This window comes from Chiloscyllium plagiosum, unplaced genomic scaffold, assembly GCF_037043375.1.
Source record: "Chiloscyllium plagiosum isolate Xiang-an unplaced genomic scaffold, Cpla_swu_hap1 HiC_scaffold_2, whole genome shotgun sequence".
Lineage (NCBI taxonomy): Eukaryota > Metazoa > Chordata > Chondrichthyes > Orectolobiformes > Hemiscylliidae > Chiloscyllium > Chiloscyllium plagiosum.
This window is the reverse complement of record NW_028270140.1, coordinates 92,832,043-92,854,641: the sequence shown is the minus strand read 5'-3', so window position 1 is coordinate 92,854,641 and position 22,599 is coordinate 92,832,043. Positions and strand designations below refer to the sequence as shown.

The window sequence follows — 22,599 nt, the reverse complement described above, 5'->3', positions numbered from 1 at the left end:
CTACAGAGGTAGTGCCTCCCACCCGCCCTTCTCCTCTAACCTAATAATAAGACCCGTTGTGGTAAGTAGGTAAGTGCTGCATTTTGCTTGTTCTATTCTTTAGACCCAGTTTTTTTTAAAAAAAAAAGGTACTTTTAGAGGGATGGCAGTGAAGGTAGTGCAATGTTCCTCTTGCAATATGTTTGAGGTGAGGGATGCCATGGACGTCCCTGCTGATTACACTTGCAGGAAGTGCACCCATCTCCAGCTCCTCCAAGACCGTGTTAGGGAACTGGAGTTGGAGTTGGATGAACTTAGGATCATTCGGGAGGCAGAGGGGGTCATAGAACGGAGCTTTAGGGAAGTAGTAACTCCAAGGATTGCAGACAGATGGGTGACAGTGAGAGGGCCTGGGAGGAAGCAGCCAGTACAGGGACCCCCTGCGGCCGTTCCCCTCAAGAACAAGTATACAGTTTTGGATACTTGTGTGGGGGGGGGGGGGGGGGGGGGGGGAGACGACTTACCAGGGGTAAGTAATGGGGCTCAGGCCTCTGGCACGGAGCCTGTCCTCGTTGCTCAGAAGGGAAGGGAAGGGTGGAGAAGAGCAGAGAATAGTAATTGGGGACTCGATAGTTCGGGGCACAGATAGGCGGTTTTGTGGGGGCGAGAGAGACTCACGTTTGGTATGTTGCCTCCCAGGTGCAAGGGTACATGATGTCTCTGATCGTGTTTTCTGGGTCCTTAAGGGGGAGGGGGAGCAGCCCGAAGTCGTGGTCCACATTGGCACCAATGACATAGGTAGGAGGAGGGCTGAGGATGTTAGGCAGGCTTTCAGGGAGCTAGGTTGGAAGCTCAGAGTTAGAACGAACAGAGTTGTCGTCTCTGGTTTGTTACCCGTGCCACGTGATAGAGAGTCGAGGAATAGGGAGAGAGAACAGTTAAATGCGTGGCTTCAGGGATGGTGCAGGAGCGAGGGATTCCGGTATCTGGATAACTGGGGTTCTTTCTGGGGAAGGTGGGACCTATATAAACAGGATGGTCTACATCTGAACCTGAGGGGCACCAGTATCCTTGGCGGGCGGTTTGCTAGTGCTCTTGGGGGGGGGTGGTTAAACTAACTCTGCAGGGGCATGGGAACCTAGACTGTAGCTTTGGGGTGCAGGACCTGGAGTGTAGGGAGGTTAGGAACATGGCATCAATCTCAAAGGAGGGTGCCTGTAAACAGGAAAGTGGCTTGAAGTGTTTATACTTCAATGCAGGAAGTATACGAAATAAGGTAGGTGAACTTGCAGCGTGGGTTGGTACCTGGGACTTCGATGTTGTGGCTATTACGGAGACATGGGTAGAACAGGGACAGGATTGGCTGTTGCAGGTTCCAGGGTTTAAATGTTTTAGTAGGATCAGAGGTGGGGGTAAAAGAGGGGGTGGTGTGGCATTGCTTGTCAAAGATCGTATTACAGCGGTGGAAAGGACAATGGATGAAGACTCGCCATCTGAGGTAGTTTGGGCTGAGGTTAGGAATAGGAAAGGTGAGGTCACCCTGTTAGGAGTTTTTTACAGGCCTCCTAATAGTCCTAGAAACGTAGAAGAAAGGATTGCGAGGATGATTCAGGAGAACAGTGAAAGTAATAGGGTGGTTGTTATGGGGGACTTTAACTTTCCTGATATTGATTGGGAAAGCTATAGCTCTAGTTCGTTAGATGGGTCGGTGTTTGTCCAATGTGTGCAGGAGGGTTTCCTGACACAATATGTAGATAGGCCAACAAGAGGTGAGGCCACACTGGATTTGGTTCTGGGTAACGAACCAGGCCAGGTGTTAGAATTAGAGGTAGAATTGGGGACAGTGACCACAATTCGGTGACTTTTACTCTAGTGATGGAGAGGGATAAGTGTGCACTGCAGGGCAAGAGTTATAGCTGGGGGCAGGGAAATTATGATGCGGTGAGGCATGACTTAGGATGCGTAGCTTGGAAAAGTAGGCTTCAAGGCAAGGGTGTAATTGATATGTGGAGCTTGTTCAAGGAGCAACTATTGAGTGTCCTTGATAAGTATGTACCTGTCAGGCAGGGAGGAAAGGGTCATGTGAGGGAACCGTGGTTTAATAAGGAATTGGAATCCCTTGTTAAATGGAAGAGGGCGGCCTATGTAAAGATGAGGCGTGAAGGTTCAATTGGGGTGATTGAGAGTTATAAGGCAGCCAGGAAGGACCTGAAGAGAGAGCTAAGAGCAGCAAGGAGGGGACATGAAAGGTCCTTAGTTGGTAGGATTAGGGAAAACCCTAAGGCTTTCTATAGGTATGTCAGGAATAAAAGAATGACTAGTCAAGGATAGTAGTGGGAAGTTGCGTGTGGAGGCTGAAGAGATTGGGGAGACACTGAATGAATACTTTTCGTCAGTATTCAATCAGGAACAGGACATTGTTGCCGATGTGAATACTGAGTCACAATTAAGTAGAATGAATAGATTTGAGGTATGTAGGGAAGAGGTGTTGGAAATTCTGGAAAGGGTGAAAATAGATAAGTCCCCTGGGCCTGATGGCATTTATCCTAGGATTCTCTGGGAAGCAAGGGAGGAGATTGCAGAGCCATTGGCCTTGATTTTTATGTCCTCGTTGTCTACAGGAGTAGTGCCAGAAGACTGGAGGCTAGCAAATGTGGTTCCCTTGTTCAAGAAGGGGAGTAGGGATAACCCTAGTAACTATAGGCCGGTGAGTCTCACTTCTGTTGTGGGCAAAGTCTTAGAGAGAATTGTAAGGGATAGGATTTATGAACATCTGGATAGGAATAATGTGATCAAGGATAGTCAGCATGGTTTTGTGAAGGGCAGGTCGTGCCTCACAAACCTTATTGAATTCTTTGAGAAGGTGACTAAGGAGGTGGACGAGGGGAAAGCGGTAGATGTGGTGTATATGGATTTTAGTAAGGCGTTTGATAAGGTTTCCCATGGTAGGCTACTTCAAAAAATACGGAGGTATGGCATTGAGGGTGAGTTGGAGATTTGGATTAGGAATTGGCTGGCTGGAAGAAGACAGAGGGTAGTAGTTGATGGTAAAGGTTCATCTTGGAGTGCCGTTACTAGCGGTGTTCCGTAAGGATCTGTTTTGGGACCATTGCTGTTTGTCATTTTTATAAATGACCTGGAGGAGGGGCTAGAAGGTTGGGTGAGCAAGTTTGCGGATGATATGAAAGTCGGAGGAGTTGTTAACAGTGAGGAAGGATGTGGCAGGTTACAACGGGATATAGATAAGCTGCAGAACTGGGCAGAAAGGTGGCAAATGGAGTTCAATGTAGCTAAGTGTGAGGTGATTCACTTTGGTAAGAGTAACAAAAAGATGGGGTACTGGGCTAATGGTCGGATACTTGGTAGTGTGGATGAGCAGAGGGATCTTGGTCTCCATGTACACAGATCTTTGAAAGTTGCCACCCAGGTAAATAGTGCGGTGAAGAAGGCATATGGCGTACTGGCTTTTATTGGTAGAGGAATTGAGTTCCGGAGTCCTGAGATCATGTTGCAGTTGTTTAAGACTCTGGTGTGGCCGAATCTGGAGTATTGTGTGCAGTTTTGGTCGCCATACTCTAGGAAGGATATGGAGGCACTGGAACGGGTGCAGAGGAGGTTTACCAGGATGTTGCCTGGTATGGTAGGAAGATCGGATGAGGAAAGGCTGAGGCACTTGGGGTTGTTTTCATTGGAGAAAAGAAGATTTAGGGGTGACTTGATAGAGGTGTACAAGATGATTAGGGGTTTAGATAGGGTTGACCGTGAGAACCTTTTTCCACGTATGGAGTCAGGTATTACGAGGGGGCATAGCTTTAAATTAAGGGGTGGTAGGTATAGGACAGATGTTAGGGGTAGGTTCTTTACTCAGCGAGTCGTGAGTTCATGGAATGCCCTGCCAGTAGCAGTGGTGGACACTCCCTCTTTATGGGCATTTAAGCGGGCATTGGATAGGCATATGGAGGATAGTGGGCTCGTGTAGGTTAGGTGGGCTTGGATCGGCGCAACATCGAGGGCCAAAGGGCCTGTACTGCGCTGTATTCTTCTATGTTCTAATAATGACTGCAGCACTTCACTATCTATAAGACATACCTAAATGATGGACAACCAATGGAAGTGAAAATATTAAAGCTGAAGTGACCACAAGATCCCTGATGGAAGGCCCTGCTGGTGGATTGTAAATTAATCTAAATACAACTCCATTACCTGCTAAGTGTTTTGATTCAAAAGGTAATCAAATACACATATTGATTAGCTTTGCAAAATATCTAAAATGCAACAGCATTTTATGACAAAAACATGAGACACCAGAAATACTCAAGAGGAGTAGCAGCATCTGTGATCAGAGAGAGCATTACCTTTTAATGACCTTTTATCAGAATTAAAAATATTTAAATAACTGCAGAGAAAAGGGGAAGGTCAAAAGTAAAGGTCTGTGATACAGTCAAAATTGGAGAGATACATTATAAATAGGGTGATGGTGAAAGGCAGAAGGAAAGAAGCCATAAACATAAGATGGATGCAGAGGGATAAATAAGGAAAAATTAGGCAGTTGCATAACTTATTTCCAGAGAACACAATTCAAACCTATACAATAAATACACAATACCAACCAGCTAGAAGCTTGACTTTTAAGTGTAATATTAGAACAAAACTGGGATGAAGGAACTAAGCGCATTGAAGCCAATTTTGTTATATAGGTAGGTAGAAAAGCAAGCTATGAGGTGCATACAAACAACCTCAGAGATTTTGGTAAGTTGTGACTGCACAAACTTTCCTAGATGAAGGATAATGTGGGAACGTGTGAGGTTGTTCATTTTGTAAGGTAGAAAGATGAATCTTACTTAAATGGACACAAGCCACAGCAAGTTGCAAGTGCAGCAGGATCCATGCGTCTGTGTACATGAATCACATTCCATAGCAAGTAGATACAGCAAGTAGGCAAGAAACACTGGAATTCATTGCAAAGGGAACAGAGTATTGACATAAAGTTAGGGTAAAGTGAGGACTGCAGATGCTGGAGATCAGAGCTTAAAAATGTGTTGCTGGAAAAGCGCAGCAAGTCAGGCAGCATCCAAGGAGAAGGAGAATCGACGTTTCGGGCATAAGCCCTTCTTCAGGCTTATGCCCGAAATGTCGATTCTCCTTCTCCTTGGATGCTGCCTGACCTGCTGCACTTTTCCAGCCACACATTTTCAGCTCTGATCTCCAGCATCTGCAGTCCTCACTTTCTCCTCAATCTTTTGATACCTCAACTTTTGACTCTTGATCTTACCAACTCATTTGTCTTTCTATCTATCCAACCAAGGCGATCTTACTGAAACAAAAAATTCTGCGGATGTTTGACAGAGTAAATACAAAGACTTGCTTTCCTTTGTGGAGCAATCTAGAACTGTGCAGGATAGGGTAGAGACACCAATTAAAAACAAGTCTCCCAAATGAGATAGGCATGAAGAATCTCTTCTTTCCAAACACCATTATCTTTGTAATGCTCTTCCACAGAAAAGAGAAGAAGTTGAGTCATTTAATGTATTCAAGGAACACTGCACACAGGCAGAGAGAAGCATGGACTTGATGGTATAGTCAGAGGTCATGACCTTCGTGAATGGGGATGGGGGGGGGGGGGGGGGGAAGAGGCCAAATAGGACTAAATGGCCCATTTATGTTCCCATTTCTAATGATCTTAGAACAAACATAATATAAACCACGTATCAGTGACTTCAGCAACAGACTGTACTGTGGTCTTGGTGCGTTAACTATATCCAAAACACATTTATACAATAGCGTTAAGCTTAGAGATAAACCCTACTTTTCGGTACATTAACAACTTCTAACATGAAACTTGCAAACAGTCAATTAGATGAATTTTGTTCTGCTAGAATAACGGTCTGTATTTAATGTCTCCAGCAACAACCTCTTACTGCCAACGGCGACTATGAATACATTAAAAGGTCCACTAACAGTATTACAAAGATCCTCAATAACGCAGTTACTCGCTGCAGATGACAGATCACCTGCGTTTTGTCTGCAATACATACAGAAATAGAAGGCGATAGTTTTCCCCGATTCAGGCTTTAGGTTGTGCGAAACATTCCCTAGGCCCGGCCAGTGACAGGATTCCGGAGGCTGGAAACAGAACCAGTTACAAGTCAAATTTCTCCACTCATGGGCCAGTGACAGCGGCTCATACTGTAGGTATTGCAGCTACTTCGACGGCCTGGAACAGACATTCAGTTACGATGTACAGCGGTTACTTCTCAAGCCCTCGCTTCCTCCTCTCTCCCTCATCTCCCAACAGCCTCACTCTAGCAGTAAAACAGCCCACAAGAGAGAAAGACGTCACTGAGGGGCCAATAACCAATCAGCAACCAAACTATCACTGCGAGAGGGAGGGGCAAATTGGGAGCGATGGAGGGTAACAGATGAAGGCACTGAAACTATGAACAATAGATAAGGAGTTGAACACGACCAATAGAAAACAAAGTAGTGTGCTCAGCTGGACAGTAGAGGAAAAATATCACATCTGGAGAATAGAAAAGTAAAGTCAGGCTAAAAACAGGATACAATTCAAGTGCAAGAGTAGTGGGGGCAAGGGAGAGGACTAGAAAATACAGGGAGGTGATAAGGACGTAGGAAATGGAGGAAGAACGGAAAGATAAAGGGTGAGGTATAAAGCGAGAGAAGGGAAAAATAAGAGGACACCGTTTTCAGAAAATGATTGGAAGAATAAAATCGGGGGAAAGAACAGGAACAGAAAAGGGCATTAAAGGAAGGGAAAGACCAACAGTGAAAATGGAGAAAATGATATGAGGAGTAGAGCAAGAGAATGGAGAGGAAAAAAAGGACAGAAGTGTGGGAAAAGGTATAAGGTAGGTGTAAGGAGATAGAACAGAAGGATGGTAAGGAAGAAAAGGGAACATGGAAGTAGAGATGAGATGAAAGAGGTTGACTTAGTACACAAAGGGAGTATAAAGGGAGAAACTGAGAAAGGGGGAGACAAAGGAGAAACAATGGAGAAGCAAATACAGTAGAGAAAGGAGGAAATGACAGTCAGGCTGTGTGATAGGGAGAGATGTGATGATAACAGCAAAAGGGAGAAATGCAAATGCAAGAAAAGATATGGAGAAAAAGAGACATTAAAGATCATTGCTGTGATGGTGTAACAAGATCAGGATAAAACTGGAAGTAAAAGGTGATGATGGAGAGTATTGAAGAACAATTGCTGTTGGTGGGCGGCATGGTGGCACAGTGGTTAGCACTGCTGCCTCACAGCGCCAGAGACCCGGGTTCAATTCCCGACTCAGGCAACTGACTGTGTGGAGTTTGCACGTTCTCCCCGTGTCTGCGTGGGTTTCCTCCGGGTGCTCCGGTTTCCTCCCATAGTCACAAACATGTGCAGGTCAGGTGAATTGGCCATGCTAAATTGCCCGTAGTGTTAGGTAAAGGGGTAAATGTAGGAGAATGGGTGGGTTGCGCTTCGCCGGGTCGGTGTGGACTTGTTGGGCCGAAGGGCCTGTTTCCACACTGTAAGTAATCTAATCTAGTAATCTAGTAAACAACAGAAGAAGAGTAAAGGGAATGGAGGAAATGGAAACATAAGCAGAAAGAGAGGGAGTGGGCATGGTAAGAAGAGATCCAACAGTGGGAAATTTGCAAGAGTAGCTGGCAAAACAAAAATAAGATTCTGGAAAGAGTGAGAGGATAAAAAAATGGGTTACTAAAAGGAGGGTGAGACACAGGCAGAATAGTGAACTGGGAAAGGAAGGACAGTGAGACAAAGACAGTTAATAGAGCAAAAGAAGAGAGAAGAGAAATCTGGAAATGAAAATAGAAAAAACAGACAGAAAATAAAGTGGACAAGGGGGAAAAAAAGAGGAAGAAAGGAATTGGGAAAATCTCAGTAGGGATCAATATATTTTAAAATGCAATTCAAACTCCATGTCCTATATTTCCCATTAAAAGAAAATCTAATGTGGTACAGAGTTAAAATGAATGTACTAGTGACTTCACACTATCTTTCTAAACATGGATACTTTAGATTTTAGATTAAATTAAATCCTCTACAGTGTGGAAACAGGCCTTCGGCCCAACAAGCCCACACTGACCGTCCGGGGAGTAACCCACCCAGACCCATTTCCCTCTGACTAATGCACCTAACACTATGGGCAATTTAACACGGCCAATTCACTTGACCTGCGAAACCCTAAAATCAAACTGGCTGCCATGCCTGTTTCTGTGAGATTACATAGGTATATTACAACATCAAAATAGAATTCTAGTAATCTATCTCCATAGCAAATTGTCTTACCTAGGGTATCCAAGTCAGAGATTTAAGCAAATTAACTTTACCTTCAAAACATTCCTCTGAATCTAGAACCCATATGAATAATTTATATTTCCAAAAGGGACAACTGTAATCTTAATACTTGCTGGCTCTATTATTAAGCGAAGGGGGAATCACATTTTGTTTACTGTTGGCACACCTCTCACTCAAACCCTATAAGTAATTGTTGACCATATTTTGAGTTGTAATTAATATAGGTTCATTGAGCAGTTTCTTAAATCCAGACTTTTTTCCCTTTTACCTTGCATTTAAAAATTCAATTCCCAAAACTAAAAGTTACATTGCCTAAACATACAAGCCCTAGTATGATCCCACCTGACATTATTGCTAGTAAGGTCCCAAACTGAAATCTGGCTTGATATATCATATCTGGTTTTAACAAAGTGGTCTGTCACTGAAACAATCATGCAGTATTGCTAATTTGGCTTCAATATAAAATAGAAGTTTATTAAACATAGAAATAGAAGATAAATAAATTGGTTGGATCTATTTTGCATATAACACAGCTTTACAGATTAGAAACTCATGGCAGAAATATGAATCCCAAAAACACTTCTTTCCAGATCTTTCCTGTCTAGTATCCAAAAGCTGCACTCATACAACACTGAAATCAAAGAACAGAATCTCTTTCCCCAACACCTCAATAGACTTAATTGTGATTTCAACTCCCAGTTTGGAAAATCTGATAGACCTTTCATACATTTGTTATTCAACTTCAAATAACCTCTTCAGGGTTTTATCTAAGCACTTCTGTTCTGAGACTATTACAAAACTTTTACTTAAAGGTAATCTATTGTTTATCTGCTCCCTTTCTCAGGGGCACTGCTTTACACATCCATCAGTCTCCAAGACTAATGCGGAACCGCCCACTCTGCAGCTAAAAGTACTCCCTTTAGAGTCATACAGCATGGAAACGGACACTTCGGCCCAACTCATACATGCCATTATTGAAGCTGTGAGTGTTTCCCCAATCTTAAAAAAAACCTCAAGTTTTTAAACTGAAATTTGAGACAACTGTTATTTTGCTCAGTCTTAAACTTTCTAATGTAAACAAAAAACCATTAGGTCTTGAGGTTACTTCATTATCAAACCATTTTAGAAGAAATTTTTCAAATCTTTAGACACAAAAAAAACCTAAATGTCATTAATTGAAAAATTAAAACATGAAAATAAATTATCTTAAAATTTGTAAAAAGTAGATGGGGGAGTGAAATCATGAGCGAAGAAGTGGAAAGAAGGGTTCCTGGTACATTCATGTGCAAAAATGTACAGTAAGGCTGGAACTTTGCCAAAAGTCTGGATGGAACACAATATTAACACTTTCTTTTTAACCAGGCATGCGTTTCCTGCACCATAGCCTTCTGCCTCCTAAAGTCATACATTGGAAAATATGAAGAATGAAATTCAGGATCATAAAAAATGGCCTTTTTCTTGAATGTTTTGACGTTCAGAGATTTCTGTGTCATTGCTGGTATCATGGAAATTGGGATGAAGGTGCCATGCACACAACTCAGTGCTTTGAAAGTTCCAGTCACTTACAAAAATAAGCAAATAATATATATGAAACAAGCACATTAACTCTGTGTCAAAAGATGTATTTAGGTGTCACTCCAAAAATAAGCACAAAAATCTAGATTGACGTTTCTGTTCTGAGTTGAAACTTTATTGCTGGAACAGCACAGCAGGTCAGGCAGCATCCAGGGAACAGGAGATTCGACGTTTCGGGCACAGGCCCTTCTTCAGGAATGTCCTGTTCCCTGGATGCTGCCTGACCTGCTGTGCTGTTCCAGCAATAAAGTTTCAACTTTGATCTCCAGCATCTGCAGTCCTCACTTTCTCCTTTCTGTTCTGAGACAATATTCTGTTGTGTAAGATGTCACCTTTCAGATGCGATGTTAAACTGAGGCCCCATCTGCTCTTTCAAGTGGTTGTAAAGTACCCACTATTTTGAAAAAAGGCAGTAATTTAATGTCAGTATCCTGGCCAATACGGATCATCGACATCATTCAAAAACAAATTATGGCCATTAGTACATTGCATATAGGGAACACACACAAAGTACAAGTAGACTTGTGTGCCCCCGAATGTTAACAGTGTCTAAATGTGAAAAGTTAAAAATCACACAACACCAGGTTATAGTCCATCAGGTTTAATTGAAAGCACACTAGCTTTCGGAGCACCGCTTCTTCATCAGGTGATTGTGGAGGACATAATTCTAAGGCACAGAATTTATAGCAAAAATTTACAGTGTGGTGTAACTGAAATTATACATTGAAAAACACCTTGATTGTTGAGTCTTTCATCTGTTCGAATGCCATGATAGTTTCACTTCTTTCATGTGTAAATCACAAAACCTTGCTTTAAAAGTTGCATTCTCAGGTCAGCTGTAACAATTGATGTTAGCTGGACAATATGTTGAAGGTGTTAGCCCCCTGTGTTCTCTGTCTATGCCATGATGTTTAGATTGATTCCAATCTAAAAAGTGAGATAAGAGTTTTTCATGAATTCATGCAGTTTTTCAGCAAAGTACAATGTAACTCTGCAAATACAAATTCACCCCACAAAATATATGTGAGCATGTGGATCTTTGTCTGTCTGTGTGTGTGTGTCTGTCTGTCTGGGTTGGGGGTTGTGAGTGTGAGAAAGTGTATGTGTGTGTAGTGAGTGTAGAGTGTCTTAACCCGTTGGTTCTTGCAGCAGACACGGAGGAGTTCATCAGACAAATGAGACTCCAAGAATTCTTTCAAGGTTTGTGGTGAAACGGTTAAAAATTATGTCCCAATACATGTGTGAATCTAACCGGAATGGAGGTGTTGCTTAGTCCCGTGTGAATCTTATTACACACCTCCCCGTGTGAATCTTCTTATCTGTATGTAACCAGAATGGAATGTGTTTTTTAGCCTTGCTCTGCTGTTCACATGAATGTTTATATCTGGAAAAGAGTATATCAGCTGGAAAAGTCTCCAGTTCGGTGAGTCTGCTCCGGGGTTACGTTTAACCGCCGAGCGTGGGTTGTTGGCAACCGCTCTACGAGAACTGACGGCTCCCAGTTCCGGTAACATGTAGAGTGAGTATAAGCCAGACCCGTTGGTTGTGGCGACGCTGCGGGGAATAAAATGCTCATATTCTAGCAGACTCGCCTCTTGGTCGTTTGTTCTGTGTCAGACTACTCTCCTACGAACCTGACCTTGAGAATTTTTTAAAACATTTGGCGCTGCGAGCAGGGTCAATCGCAATTGAGGAGAGATTTTGATACAGAACAATGTTTTGGAAAAAGACTAAGAAACCAGAAGAACAAACTGTGGAGGTCCCGACCGTCCCGGGATGGCATGGATGTGGGCATGTACGTGGCAGTTTGTTTGAGAAATGGTGGGGGGCGACCGGAGGAACCCCAGGGTCGCTGCTGTCCACCCTTGAGAGGATCCCAGTCCTGCCGAAGAACCCCTTGCCTGGGGTACAGCGGAGGATGTGGGCATGTCCAAAAAGCTGAAGCGGAGTTAACAGAATTGAATGGGATTGAACTGAACTGAACTGAGTGGAACTGAAGTGAATCAAATTGAACGGAACAAAATGGAACTGAGCTAAATTGAATTGAAATGGACGGAACTGAATTGAACACAATTGAATTGAACTGAACAGACCTGAACTGAGCTGAATTGAACTACACTGAATTGACTGAACTGAAATTAACTGAAACGAATTGAACTGAATTAAGCATAATGTAACACATGTATTGGGCCAAGCAGTGGAATGTGGTGTAAAATTATGTCCCAATACATGTGTGAATCATAATGTAACACATGTATTGGGCCAAGCAGTGGAATGTGGTGAAACGGTTAAAAATTATGTCCCAATACATGTGTGAATCTAACCGGAATGGAGGTGTTGCTTAGTCCCGTGTGAATCTTATTACACACCTCCCTGTGTGAATCTTCTTATCTGTATGTAACCAGAATGGAATGTGTTTTTTAGCCTTGCTCTGCTGTTCACATGAATGTTTATATCTGGAAAAGAGTATATCAGCTGGAAAAGTCTCCAGTTCGGTGAGTCTGCTCCGGGGTTACGTTTAACCGCCGAGCGTGGGTTGTTGGCAACCGCTCTACGAGAACTGACGGCTCCCAGTTCCGGTAACATGTAGAGTGAGTATAAGCCAGACCCGTTGGTTGTGGCGACGCTGCGGGGAATAAAATGCTCATATTCTAGCAGACTCGCCTCTTGGTCGTTTGTTCTGTGTCAGACTACTCTCCTACGAACCTGACCTTGAGAATTTTTTAAAACAAGGTGCCAGCAATGATCCCAATGAGCCCACTGATGAACTAGAACAGTCATCACAGGGATCTGTAGAGGAGCGACCAAAGAAGGTGTCAACTTGGACCCCACCGGAGGGCCGCTGCCATGGGCTTGACATGTAGGTTCAAACCGTCAGGAAATATATAAATGCCAGATTCATCAGCCGTACTCACAAGGTAGAGCAAAACATCACCCGTTCACAACGCAATGCCATCCAGGCTCTCAAAACCAATCATAACATTGTCATCAAACCAGGAGATAAAGGAGGAGCCATTGTCATTCAGAATAGAACAGATTACTGCAATGAAGTGTACCGACAACTGAACAACCAGGAACACTACAGGCAACTACCAGCTGATCCGACCAAAGAACACACCCGTGAATTAAACACATTGATCAGGACTTTGGATCTAGTTTTTCAGAGTTCCCTACGCGCCCTCATCCCACATACTTCTCGTGTAGGTGACTTCCACTGCCTTCCTAAGGTACACAAAGCCAACACACCAGGACGTCCCATCGTATTGGGCAATGGGACCCTGTGTGAGAATCTCTCCGGCTATGTTGAAGGCATCTTGAAGCCAATTCTACAGGAGGTCCCCAGCTTCTGTCGCGACACTACGGATTTCTTACAGAAACTCAGCACCCACAGACCAGTCGAACCGGGAACATTCCTCGTCACAATGGATGTTTCAGCACTCTACACCAGCATCCCCCACAATGATGGCATCGCTGCAACAGCCTCAGTACTCAACACCAACAACTGCCAATCTCCAAACACCATCCTACAACTCATCTGCTTTATCCTCGATCACAACGTCTTCATCTTTGACAACCAGTTCTTATCCAGACACATGGAACAGCCATGGGGACCAAATTTGCACCCCAATATGCCAACCTCTTTATGCACAGGTTCAAACAAGACTTCTTCTCTACGCAGGATCTCCAACCAACATTATACACCAGCTATAATGATGACATTTTCTTCCTCTGGACCCATGGCGAGGAGTCACTGATAAAACTACACAGTGATATCAACAAGTTTCATCCCACCATCAAACTCACCATGGACTACTCTCGACTATCTGTCTCATTCTTGGACACATGCATCTCCATCAAAGATGGACACCTCAGCACCACACTCTTACCGCAAACCCACAGATAACCTCACAATGCTACACTTCTCCAGCTTCCACCCAAAACATATTAAAATAGCCATCCCCTATGGACAAGTCCTACGCGTACACTGGATCTGCTCAGATGAGGAGGAATGAGACGGGCACCTGGAAGTACACAGGGATGCCCTCACAAGAACGGGGTACAATGCTCAACTCATCGACTGCCAGTTCCGATATGCCACAGCAAGGAACTGTAATGATCTCCTCAGGAGACAGACACATGCTGCAACCGAGAGTACCCTTTGTTGTTCAGTATTTCCCAGGAGCTGAAAAACTACGCCATGTTCTTCGTGACCTGCAACACATTATCAATGAGGATGAACACCTCGCCAAGACCTTCCCCACACCTCCACTGCTTGCCTTTAAACAAACACCAAACCTCAAACAAATCATTGTTCGTAGAAAGCTGCCCGGCTCTCAGGACAACTCCATACTACCCTATCACGGTAGGCACTGCAAGACGTGTCAGAGTGTGGACATGGATACCACCATTACACGTAGGGATACCTCCCACCTTGTACGTGGCAGGTACTCATGTGACTCAGCCAACATTGTCTATCTTATATGTTGCAGGTAAGGATGCCCTAAGGATGCCATTGGGGAAACCGAGCAAAGGCTATGACAATGGATGAATGGGCACCGCACAACAATCAACAGACAGGTGTGTTCCCTCCCAGTTAGGGAACACTTCAGTGGTCCAGGACATTTGACCTCAGACCTTTAAGTGACCATCCTCCAAAGTGGACTTCGGGACAGGCAGCAGCAAAAAGTGGCCGAGCAGAGGCTGATAGCTAAGTTCGATACCCATAGGGAGGGCCTCAACCAGGGTTGACCTTGGGTTCATGTCACATTACAGGTGACCACCATTGCACTATATACACACACACACACACCTATACACACTGACACACACCCTTACAGGCATACACACTCCCACACTCACACAGATATCCTCTCAGAGACTTAGACCACGCTACACTCATGCACACACCTATACAGTCTCTCTCACAGACACTCACAATCCCCTAACCCGACATGCACACACACTCCCACACACACACATGCACCCCCTCGCACACTTAAGACACTTTACACTCACTACATACACATATACACTCTCTCTCACACTCATAAACCCCAACCCAGACAGACATACATACAGACACAAAGACCCACATGCATTTATATATTTTGTGGGGTGAATTTGTACTTGCAGAGTTACATTGTACTTTGCTCAAAAACTGCATGAATTCATGTAAAACTCTGAGCTCAAAAACTGCATGAATTCATGTAAAACTCTGTTATCTCACTTTTTAGATTAGAATCAATCTAACCATCATGGCATAGACAGAGAATATAAGGAGCTAACACCTTCAACATATTGTCTAGCTAACACCAATTGTTACAGCTAACCTGAAAATGCAACTTTTAAAGAAAGGTTTTGTGATTTACACATGAAATAAGTGAAACTATTATGGTATTTGAACAAATGAAAGACTTAACAGACAATCAAGGTGTTTTTCAATGTATAATTTCAGTTACATCATACTGCAAATTTTTGCTATAAATTCTGTGCCTTAGAATTGTGTCCTCCACAATCACCTGGTGAAGGAGCGGCGCTCCGAAAGCTAGTGTTTTTCCAATTAAACCTGTTGGACTATAACTTGGTGTTGTGTGATCTTTAACTTTGTACACCCCAGTCCAACACCGGCATCTCCAAATCATAAATGTGAAAAGTACTTTATTGGACATTAGATATTATTGGATAACATGAAAAATGCAAATATTTTCGAAAAATCCTCAAGCAAAAACTTTTATTTAATGCAAAAAGACAAAGAAAATTTGTATAATGTTAATTCTTAAGTCTATTAATTTCCATCAAGTACAGCTGCCAGTCTTAAAATAGATATTATTCCAAATATTAAATAAGCAGGTTGACTCTGATTGGTCACAGCATTGACCTGCGAAGTAAACAATGAATGACACTTACTGGTTTTGCTAAGGTGGCAGCCATTCAGTGGTTAATTTCTCAGGAAAAAGCCCTGATCAACCAGATTCAACCTTCCTGGTTTAAAATTGAAACAAAACCTGGCAGTTAATTGTCAATCATTATTAGTTTGTTCATTTGCACTGCAAACACCCCTACCAATCAGAGTCCACTGTTTAATCAATAAGCATGGGAGTCTCAAGGTATAAATATTGGTTTTCCCCTTTAGCTGGTGTTCCTATGAATTATCCCAATGAGTGCAAGACAAAACTCTTGGATAAAATGTGTCTGTTTGCAAGAGTAATACAGAAACATCCATGTGCTATTCTCAAAAGTTATATTGCTGGATCAGCCATGGTCTCAACATCAGAGCAGAGTTTTGCATGTTCCTAATCCAACTATACCATGTACTTCAAATATTCATGAAGTTCAAATAATTTTGTTTCTTATTAAATTTTCACGATTCTGTCTTTTCTCCTTTCCTACAAATAGAGAAAATGGTGGTATAGCTTATTTCCTTATCCCCCTTCTCTCAGTTGTTTGCAAGAACACGCATGTTTTAGAGGGAGTGTTTTTAAATATTTACCCCATTCCTGCCATGGGTGTTATGACTTTTAATAGTAGATATAAACAGGTTTTCTGGTACATTTAAATAATAAAAGATAAAAATGTACTCACACATCCCAAAGTGTTAAAAGTGGAAAAATGCTCACTTACTCAAACACACCAATACGACAAAGGCAAACATGAATATTAGAGATGAAGCATGTACTTAATTTAGTTACAAAATAACAAGAAGCAAATCAAGAATTTAAACTGGGTTTTTAAGCTGCCATAATTGCAGACAGAATATGTTTTTTGTCATAGTTCTTTGAAGACATTATAGTTGAAAGGTTTCACACAGAGTTGTGGTTGAGTTTACGCAGATACAGTCTGTTCTGATACAAGGTGATAGTTCCATTCCTGTGCGATCCCACATTACAAGAAAATTGTGTAATAGCAGCACCATTCAAATCACTGGGACCAGAATTGCATTATAGCCTATACAGGTCAGGAAAGTTCACATTTTACAAATAATGGTCTAATTCTTCAAATGCGTTATAGCCAATTCATGTTGAAGAAACACGTGTTATAGCAGAACCGACTATATGAATTTTTACAGTAAAAATTGATTACTATCTATCTCATTAATTGGATTGACTAATTCTAATCCTTGTCTCAAGCTGGAGAATGATTCCTTTGTGTCATCTTGATCTCCAGACTTTCATGGCCCCTGGCTGATTCTTGGAATACTCAAGTCTATTATCCCCAGGCAGTATTAATCAGATGACCACATGATCAGTAATTCCAATATTCATACAAATGCTTCGACATTAAGAACCATAGCTGCAAAGTGAATTGCCTTCCCTTTTTTTTAACCAACTCTCATCAGGCACAGCTATTATTTGTTGTTTGATTTATCACACAGCTATATCATATGTGAATTAACAATGTTCAAAGTTTGTGAGAAGATTTGTAGTTCGGGTGCTCGTTGTTGTGGTTCTGTTCGCCGAGCTGGGAGGAATGCCGAGGAAACATCACAGAAGCGCTTCACTTGAGGCTCCCAAGCACTGAGGATGTCACCTAGACGGGACGAAACGTCTGCAACACAAATTCCCAGTTCAGCGAACAGAACCACAACAATTAACAATGTAGTTAACTAGATATGTACCTATGAAATAGGAGCAGAAATAGATCAATTAACCTCTCAAGCCTGTTCTGACATTCAATAAGATCATAGCTGATCTATCTGGGTCTGAAATTTCACATTCTAATTCGTCTTTTGAGTTTTATTCACTTGTAAGGCGTGGGCATCACTGGCTGGCCAGCATTTATTGCTCATCCCTAGTTGCCCTAGAGAAGGTTGTGGTGAGTTGCCTTCTTGAACCACTGTAGTTCATGTGCTAAACGTTGTCCCACAGTGCCATTAGGGAGGAAATTCCAGGATTTTGACCATGCAACAGTGAAAGAACAGTGATATATTTCCAAGTCAGAATGGTGAATGGCTTGGAGGGGAATTTAAAAGTGATGATGTTACCATGTATCTGCTGTCCTTGTTCTTGTAGATGCAAGTGCTTGTGGGTCAGGAAGTTGTAATCTCAGGACATTTGGTGAATTTCTGCAGTGAATCCTGTAAATGGTACACACTGCTGCTACTGAATGTCAGTGGTGGAGATAGTGGATGTTTTTGGGTGTAGTGCCAATTAAGCAGGCTGCTTTGTTCTGAATGGTGTCAAGCTTCTTGAATGTTGCTGGAGCTGCACACATCCAGGCAACAGGGGAATAATCCATCGTACTCCTGACTTATGCCTTGAAGATGATGGACAGACTTTGGAGAATCAGGAGGTGAATTACATACTAGAGTATTCCTAGCTTCTGACCTACTGTTGGAGCCACTGTGTTTATGTGGTGAGTCCAGTTCAGTTTCTGTTCAATGACAACCCCCAGGATGTTGACAATAGGAGATTCAGTGATGGTAACACTACTGAATATCAAGGGAGATTGTTAGATTGTCTGTTATTGGAAATATGTCCACTTTCTCATGACCATTCAGAATCTTATACATTTCAATTAAGCCATCCCTCACTCTTATGAACTCCAGTGGAAATAAGCCGAGGCTACTGAAGCTATGCTAACAAGACTCATTCCAGATCACAGTCTAGAAAACCTCATCTGAACCGTTTTTAATGCATTTACAGCCTTCCTTAAATAAGGAGACCTAAAGTGTACACAGTATTTGAGATGTAATCTCATGAATGTCCTGTATAACTGAACCATAATGTCCTAAACGTTATGGTCAGTTGCATTCATAATAAGGAAGAGCATCCAATTAGCTTTCTTAATTACATGCTGGACTTGCATACAAACATTTTCTGAATCAAGCTCTCAAACAGCTAAATCCCTCTGCATCTCTGAATTCTGCAGTTATTCCCATTTAAATAAAAGACTGAGTTACTAACTTCACATTTTTTTGCATCATACTCAATCTGCCAGACTTTTGCTTGGTCACTATCCTATGTATATCTACCTGCAACCTCCTCATATCTTCTTCACAACATATTATCTTGATGTTATCTGTGAATTTAGCTGTCATGCTTTCATTCTCCTCAGCTAAGACACTAACGTAAATTGTAAAAGATTTGAGGTCACAGAATAGATACCTGCATAAATTCACTCATACATTCTGTCTGATTTTTGCCAGCTACCTCATGGTCTATCAATGTTAATATGTTATCTGTTAAACCATTAACTTTTATCTTATACAACAGACTTGATGTGGCACCTGATCAAATGCTAATTGTAAATGTAAATACAATATATCTAAAGACTCCAGTTTAACCACAGTGCAAGTTACACTTCAAAGAACCAGTCAAACATTATTTGTGGGGGAGAAAGGTGAATTCAGTGATAAAAATGTCAATGACTGTCAAAAGCAGGTGTTTAGATTCTCTCTTGTTGGAGACCATCATTGCTTGCAGCTTGTGAATTCCAATCATCATTTGCCATTTATCCAAGTTATCCAAGTCTTCCTGCAAGACGGGAAGGGAAAGATTTAAAAAGGGACCGAAGGGGCAACATTTTCATGCAGAGGGTGGTGTGTGTATTAAATGAACTGATATAGGATTGGTGGAGGCTGGTGGTGCTCCCATTATGGTCTTCTCTAAATCGGTGAGACCAAATGTAAAGTCAGGGCACCTTTTGCCAAGCATCTCAGTGCAGCCGGCAGTCACTGCCCATTTTAATTCCCCTTCCCATTACATTTCTGACATGACCATCCTCAGCCACTTCCATTGTCACAGTGAATCAGATTGCAAACTGGATGAACAACAGCTCATCTTCCACCTAGGAAGCTTTTAGCCCGGAGGACTCAACATCGAGTTCTCCAATTTCAAATAACCTGTCTTCCCAGCCTCTCCTCCTCCCTCTGACCGACCGTTTCTTCCAGCTACCAAATTCATTCCTTCCATCGACCAACCAGATCGTACCCTCTACCTGTGTTCACCTATCACTACTTCATCAGTCCACACCGACCCTCCGAAGAGCAACCCACCCAGACCCATTCCACTACATTTATCCCTTCACCTAACACTATGGACAATTTAGCATGGCCAATTCACCTAACCTGCACATCATTGGACCATGGGAGGAAACCGGGGCACCCAGAGGAAACCCACGCAGACACGGGGAGAATGTGCAAACTCCACATAGATAGTTGCCTGAGACGGGAATTGAACCCGGGTCTCTGGCGCTGTGAGGCAGCTGTGCCACCGTGCTTGCCATATCTATTCAGCATGGATGCGTTAGACAGAATGGTCTGTTTCTGTGCTGTACAACTCTATAACTCTCTACTGACAAAAATTGCCTCCTTTTCTGAAGAGTTGCAAATAGTATTGAGCATTGTTCAATCAGCTTTGTAACATCAAAAATGATGTTACAAATGTTTTTTTCAAAGATTGAAATACAAACCTAAAGTGGCTTCAGTGGTCACCACTCAAATTACCATTTTTATTTAAAGAAATTGAAGCTGGGTAACAGAGTTAACATCAAGAAATTTTCATCTCCTGTTTTCATTCACACATGTATGATAATTTTACATATTAGGAGGTGAAAGACTTCCCTATCAGTTAAGATTAGAGTGGTGCTGGAAAAGCACAGCAGGTCAGGCAGCATCCGAGCAGGAAAATCGACGTTTTGGGCAAAAACCATCAGGAATGAGGCTGGGAGCCTCAGGGGTGGAGAGATAAATGGGATGGGGGTGGGGTTGCGGAGAAGGTAGCCAAGAGTGCAATAGATGGATAGAGGTGGGGGTGATAGGTCAGAGAGGAGGGTGGAGCGGATAGGTGGGAAGGAAGATTGACAGGTGGGAAAGGTCATGAGGACGGTGCTGAACTGGAAGGTTGGAACTGGGATAAGGTGGGGGGAGGGGAAATGAGGAAACTGGTGAAGTCCACATTGATGCCATGGGGTTGAAGGGTCCCGTGGTGAGGGAGTGGCAATAGAGGAGGCCCAGGACCTGCATGTCCTCGGCAGAGTGGGAGGGGGAGTTGAAATGTTCAGCCACAGGGGTAATGGGGTTGACTGGTGCGCGTGTTCCGGAGATGTTCTCTGAAGCGCTCTGCGAGAAGGCATCCCGTCTCCCCATTGTAAATGAGACCACATTGGGAGCAACAGCTATAGTAAATGACGCATGTGGAAGTGAAGGTGAAACTTTGATGGTTGTGGAAGGCTCCTTGGACGGAGATGAGGGGGGAGGTGTGGTCGCAGGTTTTGCAATTCTTGCGGTGGTGGGGGAAGGTGCCAGGAGGGGAGAGTAAGTTGTTAAGGGGTGTGGACCTGACCAGATAGTCACGGAGGGAACAGTCTTTACAGAAAGCGGACAGTGGTGGGGAGGAAATTATATCACTGGTGGTGGGGTCCGTTTATAGGTGGTGGAAATGGTGGAGGATGATGTGAGGTATGTGGAGGTTGGTGGGGTGAAGACCGTGGGTTCTATCCTTGTTGCGGTTGAAGGGGTGTGGTTCGAGGGCAGAGGTGCGGCACATGGATGAGATGCGTTGGAGGACAGCATCATCCACATGGGAGGGGAAATTGCGGTCTTTAAAGGAGGCGGCCATCTGGTGTGTTCTCTGGTGGAACTGGTCCTCCTGGGAGCGGATGTGGCGGAGGCAGAGGAATTGGGAATAAAGGATAGCATTTTTGCAGGAGGCAGGGTGGGAGGAAGTGTAATCCAGGTAGCTGTGGGAGTTGGTGGGTTTGTAGAAAATGTCAGTGTTGAGTCGGTCCCTGTTGATGGAGAGGTCCAGAAAGGGGAGAGTGGTGTCAGAAATGGTCCAAGAGAATTTAAGGTTGGGGTGGAAAGTGTTGGTGAAGTTGATGAACATGTGGGAGCACGAGATGGCTCCAATGCAGTCATCAATGTAACGGAGGAAAAGGTGGGGAGTGGTGCCGGTGTAACTCTGGAAGATAGATTGTTCCACATAGCCGACAAAGAGACAGGCATAGCTGGGGCCTATGTCGATGCCTGTGGCTACCCCTTTCATCTGGAGGAAGTGAGAGGATTCGAAGGAGAAATTGTTGGGGTGAGGACCAGTTCAGCCAAACGAATAAGTGTGTCAGTGGAAGGATATTGGTGGGGATGTTGGGAGAGGAAGAAACGGAGAGCTTGGAGGCCCTGGTCATGGCGGATGGAGGTGTAAAGGGACTGAATGTCCATGGTGAAGATGAGGTATTGGGGGTCAGGGAAACGGAAGTCTTGGAGGAGGTGGAGGGCATGAGTGGTGTGCTGAACCTATGTGGGGAGTTCCTGGACCGGGGGGAATAGGATGGTATTGAAATAGGTGGGATGAATTCGGAGCCTTCCACATTCATCAAAGTTTCACCTGCACTTCCACACATGTCATTTACTGTATCCGTTGCTCCTGATGCAGTCTCCTCTATATTGGGGAGATGGGACACCTACTCACAGAGCACTTCAGAGTACATCTCCATGACACCCGCACCAATCAACTCCGTGGTTGAACATTTCAACTCTCCCTCCCACTTTGTTGAGGACATGCAGGTCCTGGGCCTCCTCCATTACCACTCCCTTACCACCTGCCTCGGGACCCTTCAACCCCATGGCATTAATATGGACTTGACCATTTCCTCATTTCCTCTCCCCCCACCTTACCCCAGTTCCAACCTTCCAGCTCAGTACTGTCATCATGACCTGTCCTATCTGTCAATCTTCCTTCCCACCTATCCGCTCCACCCTCCTCTCCAACCTATTATCTTCACCCCCACCTCCA

The 22,599-nt window shown here is 43.4% G+C and overlaps 1 protein-coding gene across 4 annotated transcripts in view; it reads right to left on the bottom strand.

Annotated features, from left to right (window-relative positions):
* Nucleotides 1-6,276, bottom strand: part of pja2 (praja ring finger ubiquitin ligase 2) — a 102,069-nt gene extending 95,793 nt beyond the window's left edge. For 2 of the 4 annotated variants that reach the window (XR_006314649.2, XM_043710414.2), the window contains exon 1: nucleotides 6,015-6,276. The gene's annotated coding sequence lies outside the window, so the exon portion shown is untranslated. The remainder of the gene's footprint in view (nucleotides 1-6,014) is intronic. The other 2 variants (XM_043710398.2, XM_087998702.1) reach the window with 1 other exon arrangement.
* Nucleotides 6,277-22,599: the final 16,323 nt, after the last annotated feature.